An 11,145-nucleotide genomic window follows, 5' to 3' on the forward strand; every position below is an offset into this window, starting at 1 on the left:
CTTGTATTTCTCAAGTCATTTTAAGATTGATTTAATGTTTGACTTTCAAACCCTTCCGGGACAATCCTTAATGGCTTTTTCAAACTGCTTTCTGTTTTCCTGTAGCAAATGTATATGTCTTGACAAATTTCATGTTAAGGAAATATTTGACTTTAGAAACATCCAGACACATTTCTATTATTTGACAAAGGGGAATGTATTCTAATTCTGATGCTTGAGGCACATGGAACAGTGCAATCTACTCTATTTAATGCTTTAGCTATATTAGAAATTAAATAGATAAATATGTTAAGAAAACAGATTGCCAGGAAAGTAGATTCTATGAAATGATCTAAACATAGGAAATGTAAGTATTTTTTGCATCTGAAAATTTGTAATTTCCACTGACACTTTTAACACCTGTAGGCCTACCTGTTCATCACTGTTTATTTCTATTAGGTAATCTAAAATATAAAATAGTACAAAACAGAATATATTACAGAATTCCACAAATTTTAAATACATTTGAAATGTTCTTTACTTGTTATCTGTTAAAATACAAATATATTTTACAGTTTATTGCTTGGGTACTTTTTTCTTGTTTATCTATTTATCTTTTCATTTGGATTTGTCCTTTTTAAGCATTGGAAAGGATTTACAAGGGATACAGAAGAGAGGAGCAGAACATAAATAGCCAAGATTTATTCAATCAAAATTATGAATTGTGAATTTACTGAAGCAAATTGTAGAAACAATAGAGATGCTGTTTCTTCCACTTATTTATATTGCTGTAGCATAGGGAAAACTTATGTTAAACATCAGTTTTATGATGATAATCAAGTTTTCATGTAAGAAGTCCAAGGATGAATATAATACTGCCAACGTCTTTCTTTCTCACAAGTATCCTAAGGGAAGCAAAGCAGATTAGACAGCCCATCAACCAAATTGCAGTATTTTCATTTCAATTTATTTAGACATGAACTTCCCTGTGAATCGTAAGTAAAATAATTACAATAATTAAATGATTTTGGCTATTTTAAGTAGTACATAGATAAAATTCTATTAGAATTTTGAGAATGTATTTTTTTTTTTTTTTTGGTGGCTTATACACTTTATTTCTCATAGTTCTGGAGGTCAAGAAGCATAAGAGCAATATGCTGGCAGATTCAATGTCTGGTGAGGACCTGCTTCCTGATTCATGGTTAGCTGTCTTTTCTTTTTTTTTTTTTTTTTTTTTTCCGTTTTATTTTTATTTTATTTTATTTTTTTATTGTAAACAAATAGAATGTATTTTAATTTCAGAATTTTTGTTGCTTTTTGTAAATTTATGAATCAAATTTTACATATCTCAATTATTTGTGATGGTTTATTAGAATAAATATGTATAATTGGAAAAAATGAGAAATTATACTCCATTCATGTATGATTTATCAAAATGCATAAGTGTATTCTACTGTCATGTATAACAAATTAGAACCAATAAAAAAATTTAAAAAAGAAAAAAATCAAAAAAAATCATTAAAAGTGACTAAATACCATAGAGCAGAGTTAAAATTATAAAACTTTTGTAAATGGTAGTTTTGTATTATTACATCAGCATTAAATTCTACTATCTTCTTTTAAAATAGAATAAAATCTGATCATGAAATCTATAAAATAGAAATGGCATATATTTGATTTTCTATTATAATAAATATTTAATAAGCAATTAGTTTTATTCTTGAAACAAGAACTCAAAAAGTAAATTCACAACCTAAAATACAAAGATTCCTAATTTTATAATCATATATTTTACTTGATTAATCTATTTAAATGTAAGTTTAAACAATAAATATATGGACAATAAAATAATTATGACCTTTTGCCACTGATTTTTCAAATATATACAAACAAATTCCAGCAAATTTGAAGAAGTGGGGGTTTCTTTAAAATGGTTTTCATATATCTGCATGAAAACCATAGTAAAATATAACCCCTTAGCTTCCTCTGGACCATTTTTGTACCTTATGGAACCCTATGGAATGTGTATAGCCAAATATCCACCATCTTGTGTAAAAAGCCAATGTTCAGGAAAAGGATGGATTTTCCCTTTAATGACAGTGTTGACCTGCTGAATCCACCAGTGCTGGAGACTGCTCATACAGTAGATATTGTAAAACAAACACAAATGAGCTCTTTATCATGTAGGTATTTAGTAGGACTTTGCAACTGTAATCAAAAGTCATCCCAATAGTTTTTAAAAAAATCAAAGTATTAATTTTCAATGACTAATGTCTTCACTTCAACACAATCATGTTTTAGAAATATTTAGTCCTCAGAGTGCCATTGTATATTGCATATTTTCTCTTTGTGTACACTGAATCAAAATGCAGTCTGTAAAAAATTAAAAGCTAAATAAAAATAATCATAATAAAGAAAACACAAACAAAAACAATGAACTTCCACCCCAAATGTAAAAGTGTTTTCCAAGAAAATCTAATTTATTTCCATCAACAAGGTTAATGGTTAAACATTAATATTTTCTCTCAAAAATTCTGAGGTATTTCATACTTAACACTTAGTTCTTTTGTGCTGCAATGCTCATTTATTTTGTTTGTTTTGTGATGCTGTGGATTGAAATTAGAGCCTCAGGTAAGCATCTAATGCTCAGCCCCAGCCCCAACCCAAGTAACATGTTCTTGTGTCTCCAAATATGGTTCAAATAGAAACCACAATGTTAAGAATTTATATTGCCCTGTTCTTAGCTTATTGGTCCTGTGATTTATACCTCAAGCAATAAAGATATGGCTAGATTAGGACTTTTGGACTTGGGACCAAGTTAGACCACATCTGACTTTACTTTGATGGTAAATATTTTTGTGATGCCCTGGTGGGAAGTTGCTCAGTGGAAAGCTTTTTCTGGTCATAAAGTCAATGGTCAGAGAGAAGCAGAGATAAGATATGGACAGATTTGAGGTGATTTGAATATTAAGTCCTAGTGGGCAACAATATTATTGATATAAATACACTCTTTCACAAGTAAATCTCTTTACCATCTTTCTGTAAGTTTCTTACTCTCTACAAATCCCCTTTTAAAATAGATTTAATGCTGATGATAATCAAAGCAAATTCTTCTCTCTACCCCTTTTCTATATCTCAAAAAACTTTGGGCTACCTCGTGGGAAAGGAATTGGGAATCCAGAATGGGAAGTTTAGCAGTTGCAGCAATAATATTACCATGTGATTGGGAAGAGGGGAAGAAACTATCTCTTATTTTCTCTAAGTTTCCAGCTTGCAGAAAGCTCATGCTGGGGAGGCAAAATGAAGATTTAATTAACAAAAAGGAATTTTCTTTTTATGCATTCTGTCATTGTATGTTTTTAAATTACATAATTTAATTATTTACATGTAAAATGTTATTTATAATTTTTAATATGCAATTTTGTTACTCCTCTGGTTTTTTGATAGTTCCTCTTTTTCTCTCATAGTTTTCCTTTGTGATTGATTTTCTCTGTCTTGATTCATTACTTATTATTGTTGGTGGTTCTGCCTGTTGGTTACCATGAAACTTACAAAGCAAAATTTTGATTATAACGTTATTTTAAAATAACAGCAAATTAAGATTGATCTTAACAATAGGAAAACAAATACAGAAGAAATAAACACTAAAAAACTTGTGGTTCATTCCTCCATGCATTTTGAATTGTTGATGCCCCAATTTGCTTCTTTTCATATTGCTTATTACTTAATGTTATTATTATAATTTTGCATTTGTTTTTAGTCTTCATACTAAAGCCTTGAATGTGTTATACATCATGTCTAAAGTATCAGAATATTATGGGATTTTCTGTATGGTTACGCTTAACTGATCAGTTTTATGCCTTGTGTTTACTTCTTGCTCATTAGAATCTATTTCTTTCAGTTTGGAAAACTCTCTCGGCATTTCTTTTAAGATAGGTTAAGTAGTACTAAACCCTCTCAGCTTTTGTTTATCTGGGACTGTGTTTATCTCTCATTTCTAAAGGACAGCTTTGTTAAGTCTGATTATAGTACTCTTAGCTGGCAGTTGTTTTGTTTTGTTTTGTTTTTATTTTTTCTCCTTCAGTGCTCCTAATATATAGTCTCACTATCTTCTGACCATTAAGGTTTCTGTTGAGCAGTCTGCTGGAAGTTAAAGTAAAACACCTCAGATTTTTTTTTTTTTTTTCTTCTTTCTCTTATAGGTTTCAGAATCCTCTTTGTCTTTAAACTCTAAGAACTTTGTTATGTCTTGGGGTAAACTTGGTTAAATTAGCTCCTGACTCTTGACCTTTGACCTCCCTGTACTCTTGTATGTGTATCCATCTTTAGGTTTGTACAGTTTTCTGATTATCTCTTTGAATACACTTCCTGCCCTTTTGTAATTCTCAGGTATTTTCTGAACCCCAGTAACAGGAGTATTTGCTTTTTAAAATGCTGTTTCATAGTTCCTCTTAGCATTCTTCATTCTCATCATTCTTTCTTGTTTTTCTTTCTGCCAACTGTATTTTCAAATAGTCTGTCTTTGAGCTCACTGAATCTTTCTTCCGCGTGATTGATTAGGCTACTGAGGCCTTCTATCTTGATTTTTATTTTGTTTAATGTACTTCTCAGCTCCAGGATTTGTGTGATTTTTTAAAAATTATTTATATTCTCTGTTAATTTTCTCTGATAAATTACTGAATTGTTCTCTTGGGGTTTATTGTGTATTCTTAAAAGAGCTCTTTGATTTCTTTATTCAAAAATTCACATATATTGGTTAATTTATGACTGGTTTCTGGTGTCTGTCTTTATCTGTTAGGTAAGGCCTTGGTTCCTTTAAAGTTCTTGATGCATGTTGAGAGATGATGGCATCTTCTCATTGAAAATTTAGGTGTTTATAATTCATAATTTGGTTTTGTTTGTGCCTGTCCTTCCAGAACACCTATGTAGAGTACTTGTTCTTTCTCTGAGCCTATGGTCAATGCCACTAATTCAGGAAGTCTAATAACTATACTTGATTCTCTTTCTTTCTGCAAAATGAGAGGAAACTTTCTCTACATTATGCTTCTGGTTTTGAGGGAGGGGTGTTGTGAAAAACTCTTACCTTTGTGCCATTTTCAACGTTCCTGTTCCTTTTTTTTATTATGCTAAAACCTGGTATTGTGATCTCTCGCCTATTTTTTTTTTTTTAACTCTTCTAAAGATCCTGCATGAATGAGCTGTTCAAATTGATGTGCCTAGGGGAAGCAGGATCTTAGCCTGCTGCTATATTTCTCTGCTAAAAAGTGGAAATTTTCCTAAGATAAAGGTGACTATTAGATTTAATGTCACAAAATGACCAGAAAATGTTATGAAGCCTAAGATTTCTCCCAGAGAAAAGAGAAAAGAAGAAACATAGTTGTTTTCCAGGCAATCATGAAAAATGATTTTTATGGTTGCCTACAAATTAGTTATGATTGTTCAATCTAAGAGTTATAGTTTTACAATGTGGACATATTTATTATACTCTTTACCCCACACATCATAATATCAAAGGTACGAAACAAGTCATAAGATACAAAAGTTTTTGTATATGTAACTGATGACAACAAAATACTTTTAAGTCAAGCAAGGTGTCACATGCCTATAATTACAATTACCCAGGAGGCTGAGGCAGGAGGATCACAAGTTAGACACAGATTCAACAACTTAGTGAGACTCTGTCTCAAAATATAAAGGACTGGGGATGTAACTCAGTGGTAGAGAACCCCTGTGTTAAATCCCCAGAACCACAGAGGAAAAAAGAAAAGGAAAATAATGTTGTAAAAAAACAATAAATAGCAAGGCAATTTCAAATAATAATAATAATAAGAAGAAGAAGAAGAAGCAAAAGTTTATGTCAACAGAGAATAAAACTTTTCATTATATACTGGAAAATTAAAGAATTTAAAAACTTTTTCAGTATCGCTACAGCAATGAATACACATTAATTGTAGAAATGAGTTTCCCTGTGACTTCTCAATAGGTATATATATATCATGCCTCGATCATGTCCATCTTTCCTTTTGCTCTTTCTTGTCCTTTCCATTCTTCTCCCTCCCGCCTCCCAGCCTCTTCCCCTTCCTTTGAAGTTCCTCTTCCACTTTCTGGTCATTTTTGTTTGTCTGGCTTATTTCACTTAGGATAGTATCCTCCAGTTCCAGCCATCGTTTCTCCAAAAGAGATGCTTCCATTCTTCTGTATGACTGAATAATACTCAGTTGTGCATATACACCATACTGTCTTCACCCCCTGGATTGCTGATGGGTACCTCAGCCAGTTTCATATCTCAGCTATTTTGAATAACACCACAATAAATAAGGACACACAGGTATATATTATTTGGTATGCTGACTTAATTTCCTTTGGATATACAACCAGAAAAGGAATAGCTGGATTATATGGTAGGGCCAATATTTTCTCACAGCAGAAATGTTTAATCCTAATTCATCTGTTAAAGATTCCTAATATATATTATTTTAATTAAAGTCTTCATTTGGGATAAATCACAAAGTTAGTAAAATTCTAATAATGCCAGCATGTAAAATTATAGTTAGGAAATTTCTAAGACAAGATGCTGAAAATGTTCCACTTTCAAGGAGTATGATCATTAAGGTATGTCACAAAATGTTGAAGAGATTTTGTGTAATAAACTGAAAAACTAGAGCTTCACTATCTAAGTTGATGACTCAACATGTTTCACCAATAAATGTCATTTTGTAGCATTTGCAATATTTTATAAAGGATGATGAAATTCACAGTAAATTCTCCTGTACTAAGAGTGGTATCAAACAAGCAAAGGACTAGCTCTATTTAATGTTTCATCCTCACATCAAAACAGAAGTTTCGTCTTGCAGGAATTGCATTAGCATCTGCCCTGAACTATTCCACCAACAGTTGGCTTATTGAGGATTTCTCCATTTTTTATAAAATCAAAGTCCAAAAATTATCATAAATCAGTGGTTTGTTCAGACAAGGCACTGATGTTAGGAAAACCATGGAGATGAAATTTTAAGAAGTACAGAATAAAATAATCAATGATATAAAGTCAAGACATACTCAAGAATCCTTTAAAAATGTATAAAAGCCTAGGTGATTTACAAATACACACACACACACACACACACACACACACACACACACACACACACACACAGAGCTCACGTTAAACAATGGAATCCAGTGGTTTAACAGAGAAAGAGTTCCCAGTATGATTTTTTTTTTTCTGAACAGTAATTATAGCATCACATTCAGGAAAATGATGAGGCAGATTTTATGGAGTGCTTTGAGAATGAAAAATGGCTACAGAAACTAGTCTAACTGGTAAATGTTTTCATCATATGACGCAGAATCAATTTTCTGGAGAATATTTTTGTTTCTCTGACAAGATTTTTGTATCTAAAATGAAAACAAAAATCATCTATCTGTAAATATCACTTGTATTTTTAAAATAATGTTGCAAAAGAAATCTTGAAATATTTCCACTGCTGTTGGATCTTGGATGGAGGAGGGAAATGGGCAAGACCCAACCCTTATTGAAAACCATTGGAGAATACAGAACAATTTGGAATAGTGTATTTCTGCCCCTTCAAATCAAGTATATAAGAGGAAGGGAGTTCCTTTCTCTGTAATTACTTTTCAACCTACAAACTTGACTTTAAAAGAAGAACTTTGTGACCTATGGTTTGATTAGCATTATTACATGGCCTCTAGACAGTTTCTACATTTCTGTGGAAAAAGTGTAACCCTCCAATCAGAAGAAAGCCCTGAAAGTTTTGATGTAGTTTTAAACTTCCTACATGTTCATAAGGCTGTCTACTTGTTCTATAGGCTTTGAAGCCAAGGACAGAAGTTGTCTCATGTTAGTTAAAAACAAAAAATCATGTGTGTTTTCTAAAAGTGAACTAGCATTGAGTAATTGTGTGAACACACACACATACACAAACAAAAATGACAAGCCCAAACTTCATATTAGGTAGACCAACTTTGTTCTTTATATTTGATTTCAAAATAACTTTCAGTTATATATAGCCATGAAAAAGATCATGCAACCAACATACATATCTTGGTACTATAATTGACATGGAATTTGATCATATTAGAAAAATTTTTATAAAGTCATAGTAAGCTGGATCTTAAGTTGTAATTTTAATCAAATGTGTTTTGTTTATGGTTTTAGTAGTTTTACCATTCAAATGTCAACGTATTTCATATTGTAATACATCAAATAATATCAAATTTGAACCATTATTTTAATATTTGCTTTATGATTTCTAAAATATTTAGAAGGAAAGAAAAATCAATGTCAAAAAATGTGAATTAAGCTTAGTAGCTTTCGGTTCAAGAAAATCTGGCTGAAAAGTTGTATCCACTTTTATAGTAGAGATGCCTAATAGAATTCTAAACATTAGAAGTGTTTTTAAATCTTTTAGCAGAACTCAGATTTGTTTAATGAAATAAGGTTAACTTATTTTTTAAAAAAGTACAAAAATTATTGGAGCTGTTTCTATGTAGGCTTAAGTTACTTTAGAAGCAGGTAGAGAAAAATAGTCAAAACTAATGATATTAAACCATTGAAACAAATCATAGAATGTATTATTCTGTATTGAAAATTGAAAGTCCGGTTATTACTGTATTAGAATACCCACAATTTATTAATCCTGCTTATATATTACACTTGTAAGTATAATAAATTTTATTCAGGGATTTCTCAAAACGTGTATACTTTTTCAAGGTTTTATCCAATATAAAGAAGGTTGAGAATGATCACTGTAATAGAAATAAATGCAAGCATATTATAATAAACTAAGTCACATTAAGTGAAAATGAAAAAAAATAAGCTTTAAAAATTGAAGAAGTTCAGACTAATATAAATATATAATTTATGTGTATGCTACTATAAGGAGGGAATCCTAAACTGTAATGAAATGGAAAATTAAACTTAGAAGGTTAGAAAGATATACATCAACCATAAACTAAGCAAAGGGGGCAGTTTTCATTAAATCACGATTATATTAAAAAAACGCACAAGTGAAATTATGACAACGATAGATATACAGATCACTACCTAATGATTAAAATTTTATTTCAACTGCGATTACTGTCTTTAAATTGATTGTAAATATGTGACAATTTTAAAATATTTAAAGCCGCATTTGCCCTATAGTCAGGCAAGTGTGATTGAATCTACAAATTTAGTGGGTATTTTAAAATCCATATCCTAAAGATAAATGGAATAGAAAAAAAATCAGAAATAATGCATGAAGATTTTAAGAACTCAATAAGAGCAAATTAAAGATATTCGCCAAGAGGGAACACACAAATTGAAGAACACTCAAGGAACATTTGGGAAATTGTTACTGTAACAGTCCATAAAGTTGGTATCCACAAATGCCAAAGATGACATACAGCATATAATAACTGACCACAATAGATCCACTCTCATTTTGTGTTCCAACGAATTTCACAATTCTATTCCAAGTTCAAGTGAAGTTCCACAGTTCCATTTCTGAGGGAAAAAAGTACATGTTTGCCAAAGACATAAATAATGCTAATCATAGAAACATTATTCCTAAGAGTCTAAAGAAAGAAGGAAGACTAGAATTTAAATCTTCATCAATAATAATATTAATTCTAAATCATGGTATCTTCAAAAAAACAAGATTCTATGTAGCTAATAATGACTGCTACATGAAATATTATAGCTGAATCTCATACATGAAATAATTAATGAAAAAAGATAAACCCAAAAGATTATGAGATGGTATGGGGAAAGGTTTAAAAATGAGATTGGGAAGAAGCATTAAGAAAACATGGAATATTGCAGAGTCTGTATATTGAATTGAATATTAGTACAATGAATAGTAAACGTATAAATGCTCAACAATTTATACACTTAAAATTTAAGCACTTTAGAAATGCTACGTGGTAATTAAATAAACTAATGAACCAAAGAAGAAATAATAAAAATTGAAATAGCAAAAAAACTAAAATAACAAAAATTGAAATATATTGAAAATTGAATGAAATAAAAATCCTAGGAAAATGTACAGAAAGCAGAAAACTTTAGAATTATTGACACAAGTAACAACATAATATACTAGAATAATTCTAATTAGGACACAATGAAGATAAGAGCAAATAATAGCATAATAAGATAAAAAGATACATACATATGTATCTTAAGGGAATATCAGTAGGTGCATACATATATACACAGAAATTTAGAACTTTAAAACTGAAGAATCTCATCATTTTGAAATATCTTTCAAAAATTGAAATTGCCAGCTTTATTTTAGACAGTATTTTTCTTTTATTTCTTGATTTCTTTTTCTACTTTCTATAGAGTTTTCTTACCTGATTTGTGAGGCGATCAACATGGAATTTTGTTCAATTATACTTTAAATCAATATGATATTTATCTTGTGTTTGAAATTACAAAATCTGTTGACCTTTACTGTGAGAATGATTGTATCTGAGTTTATATTTAACATCCTTTTAATGTTTAACTTTTGTCTCATATGTTTGCTTCTTTATTTTTTCATCATTTGAAATAACCAACAACAGTTACTATTACTCAGTGCTCCTTCTCCATTAGTTTTTCAATTATACATGGTTTTACTATTGCTATACAGTTTATCCTCAATATGACAGTGCTCCTCTTAACATTAACATAAAAAAAAATAGTACCTGAACCACTTTCTGGAAAATACAAGCATCCAATTCACTAAGCTGGGTTTATCCTCCTTCCACCTAGTGATTTTATTGCCATGCATTTTATTACACTGTATTTTATAGATTCATCATCATACATATTAATGTGTATTTACATTTATAATTATCTTTCCCTGTCGCTTTTGTTCCTTTCTTGATTCCTGTTCTTCATTATGGGATCATTTTATTTCTTCCTGAGGAGATCCTTTAGTATCAGGATGCTCTAGGGCATAGAGAATGTGAACAAGGAAGGACATAAAAACTTTATATAAGGTTCCTATTCATACAAAGGTAAGACATTATGGCCAAGGGTGAGAACAGATTTATTTCCCATGGCAAAGAAAAATGGGTAAGCACGAGTCTGCCTGATGTTGGAAAACCTTTCTGGAAGAGCATGGCTATCACCGTCACACAGGGTGACTGCTGGGTGGTGGGAAAACTTGAGTTCTGGCCTCA

At 30.7% G+C, this 11,145-nt stretch overlaps 1 long non-coding RNA gene across 2 annotated transcripts in view; it reads right to left on the reverse strand.

The window, feature by feature from the left end:
* Positions 1-10,571, reverse strand: part of LOC306666477 — a 57,130-nt gene extending 46,559 nt beyond the window's left edge. For both annotated transcript variants that reach the window (XR_013765311.1, XR_013765312.1), the window contains exon 1: positions 10,333-10,571. This is a non-coding gene — a long non-coding RNA (uncharacterized lncRNA). The remainder of the gene's footprint in view (positions 1-10,332) is intronic.
* Positions 10,572-11,145: the final 574 nt, after the last annotated feature.

This window comes from Sciurus vulgaris (genome assembly GCF_902686455.1).
Source record: "Sciurus vulgaris genome assembly, chromosome: 7".
NCBI classification, from domain to species: Eukaryota; Metazoa; Chordata; class Mammalia; order Rodentia; family Sciuridae; genus Sciurus; species Sciurus vulgaris.